We start from the raw sequence: 2,807 nt of genomic DNA on the forward strand, positions 1-2,807 counted from the left end.
AGAGAGAGAGAGAGAGAGAGAGAGAGAGAGAGAGAGAGAGAGAGAGAGAGAGAGAGAGAGAGAGATAGATTGAATTATCATCCACGGAGGTCAGATATGACCTATGGGACCACAAACAAAACATTACAAAAGATTCCTTCTGATACATATCAGTTAAGGACTGAGGGTCCAGCGAAGGTGGAAAATTGAAGATAAGGTGGAGTGACCTAAGTTGGGGTTGGTGATAAGGAGGGAGCCGATTTGGGAGTTCGGAACTCCTGGATGATGGCTTTACCTCCTTGATAAACTGCCCATTTCCCTGCTATGCGCGCTTCTCACATCTTTTGGAGTTCGGCCTTCTTCTGTTTGAGTTGGGTGGGTGTGAGATCTTCAGCAAACCAAATTTTTGTGTCCTTGAGAAGCCTCGATTGCTCAAGGATCTTGACTCGATCCGCTTTGGTTTTGAAGGTGAGGATTGCATGGTTGGTACGATGCTCGTGAGCAAGAGTGGTGATTGTTGCTGGATCCCATTGTACCATGTGGGTTGTTCTTTGGATGCGAGAAAAAGACTCGTGGAACTTGGGGTCCCCCTCTCCTTGCCAGTCGCTTGGAAGTCCGCCAATGCGAACATTGAGAGCGATGTCATCTTGTCGCTGTCGTTCGCGCAGCATAGACGCCACACGATCTTTGACTTTGCGAAAGATGGCATCTTGCACTTGAGTCTTGACCTTGGTTTCTACCTCCATTTTTGTTTTGTTGAGCTTGATTTCTATCTGCTCCATCTCTTCCTTCTTGGAGCTCTCCACTGCGCTAAGTCGAGACTCGATCGCTACGAGTCTTTCCTTCAAATCTTCATTTTCCTTGCGAAGTCTTTCAACTTCACTTCGAAGATGAACCATGCTGTCCACCTTTGGGGGTGTTGCTACGACCCCGGCGAATGTGGGTTTTCCTCGAGATGAAGCCCGAGTAGTCGCCATGGTAGGCACTCAGACAATGACTTAGGCCTTAAGATGCTCTGTGTATTGACACCTAGGGCTCTGTGGGAACAGAGGTTTATTGGTTTAATTAAAAAACCTGAGGGCTTTGTGTAGTCGGTAGCAAAAGAAATTTCTGTGTAGTCGGCAGCAGATCGACACGGGGTTGAAGTTGACACTAGGCCTGTGGAATGGGTTCAACAGTAAGCTGTGGAACGGGTTCGACACTAGGCCTGTGGAACGGGTTCGACGAGTTCAATGGCCAATTGTGGAGCGGTTTCGACAGTAGGGCGAAAGCGACAGAGAGTCGAGCTCGGCTGTGGGCGAAGCTCATATACTAACGCCTCCCCACAGGGCCGCCCTCGCCGAGGGGGAGACGCAGAGAGAGAGAGAGAGAGAGAGAGAGAGAGAGAGAGAGAGAGAGAGAGAGAGAGAGAGAGAGAGAGAGAGAGAGAGAGAGAGAGAGAGAGAGAGAGAGAGAGAGAGAGAGAGAGAGAGAGAGAGAGAGAGAGAGAGAGAGAGAGAGAGAATAGGCTAGCCTCTACATGCGCAGAGCACGAAGCGCCGACGAGAGCAACTGCTTGTCTTGCTAATTAGATTTTGTGATTGTGAGAAGGCCGGCGTGCAGACCTCCTTCCAAAAATTGTCCCAGGGCTAGCTGGGAGCAGATATTGGATGTAGTTTTCAACCAGCAATGGACGCGTCTCAGGGAACCCTCACGAATGGCGTCATTGCCCCAAGCGCAAGGCCTTGGCCCAGCTTCGTGGCGGGGCTCCGATTTTATACGTGCTTTGCTCCACCCTTGCACATATGGGCGCATCGTAGGCTGGCCGAAAAGCACTTTCGCCTCATGACTCAGAGTGTTTGCCCACGTAGCATGCAGTGAGAAAAGCCCGATCCCACATAATTATCTACTTGTTTGACAGATTGAATACGCTCTAGTATTATTATTGAATACTCCCTAAGTTGAATGGGCACTCTTTGATCAACCATCATACTCCAACTCAAGAAGCTCTTAAGTTTTATTCAGTCTCCACGGTGTCAATAATCCCTCGCGCCCCTCTTGGAGGCTCTCTAGCATGGCATCAAAGTTGACTAAAACAGAACACATGTTTAGATCGTCCAATTTGTAGTGGTTGCCCTATGAAAGTCACATCATTGGCTTCTTTTGTAGTCTTATGATGTGTGGCTCTCTCTCTCTCTTTCTCTCTCTCTCTCTCTCTCTCTCTCTCTCTCTCTCTCTCTCTCTCTCTCTCTCTCTCTCTCTCTCTCTCTCTCTCTCTCTCTCTTCCCAACCCCCCCTACTAGATTTTCACACTTTGAACTCTGGGCATAATTTGAATGCCCTAATGCTTTATACCATGCTAATAATTTGTTCAAAAAATTTGGTTGATTCCAAAGATGGTGAAGGATAGCTTCAACTAGCGGAACTCAAAAAAAGAAAAATTGTTTTCTCTTGTGCCTCAAACATACTGCCTACATATTACTTTGACTTTGAGACAGGCTCTTCTACTCCCAACAAGTGTGGTACTTGTATTCTTAATGTTTGCATGGTTGCAATAGAAAAGGGGCCTGCTGATGATGTGAAATATTATTTAATTAAAATAACGAATATTAAAACGCATTGATGCATTGAGTGAAAATGCTACAAGGCTCATAGTTACCCTAATCAGTATAACCAAGCAGTAGCAAAGTTGTACCATGTAACAGAGGCCCCAACACTGCACCAGCTGCAATAGCAACTTATTTAAGGGAACCCACCCAAGGGGTCGATACTTCTATTGTGGTTGACATGTTTCCCTCTTTGCACCCAAAGGAAGTGGCCACATTTTTGGAGAGAAGCCCCGAGAATCT

The 2,807-nt window shown here is 47.1% G+C and overlaps 1 non-coding gene across 1 annotated transcript; it reads right to left on the reverse strand.

The window, feature by feature from the left end:
* Positions 1 to 1,563: 1,563 nt before the first annotated feature.
* LOC147446132 (U4 spliceosomal RNA) lies at positions 1,564 to 1,703 on the reverse strand. The gene has a single exon (XR_015189954.1). It is a non-coding gene; the product is annotated as a U4 spliceosomal RNA (small nuclear RNA).
* Positions 1,704 to 2,807: the final 1,104 nt, after the last annotated feature.

The sequence above is a fragment of the Adiantum capillus-veneris genome, chromosome 12 (assembly GCF_014529385.1).
Source record: "Adiantum capillus-veneris isolate H3 chromosome 12, ASM1452938v2, whole genome shotgun sequence".
NCBI lineage: Eukaryota > Viridiplantae > Streptophyta > Polypodiopsida > Polypodiales > Pteridaceae > Adiantum > Adiantum capillus-veneris.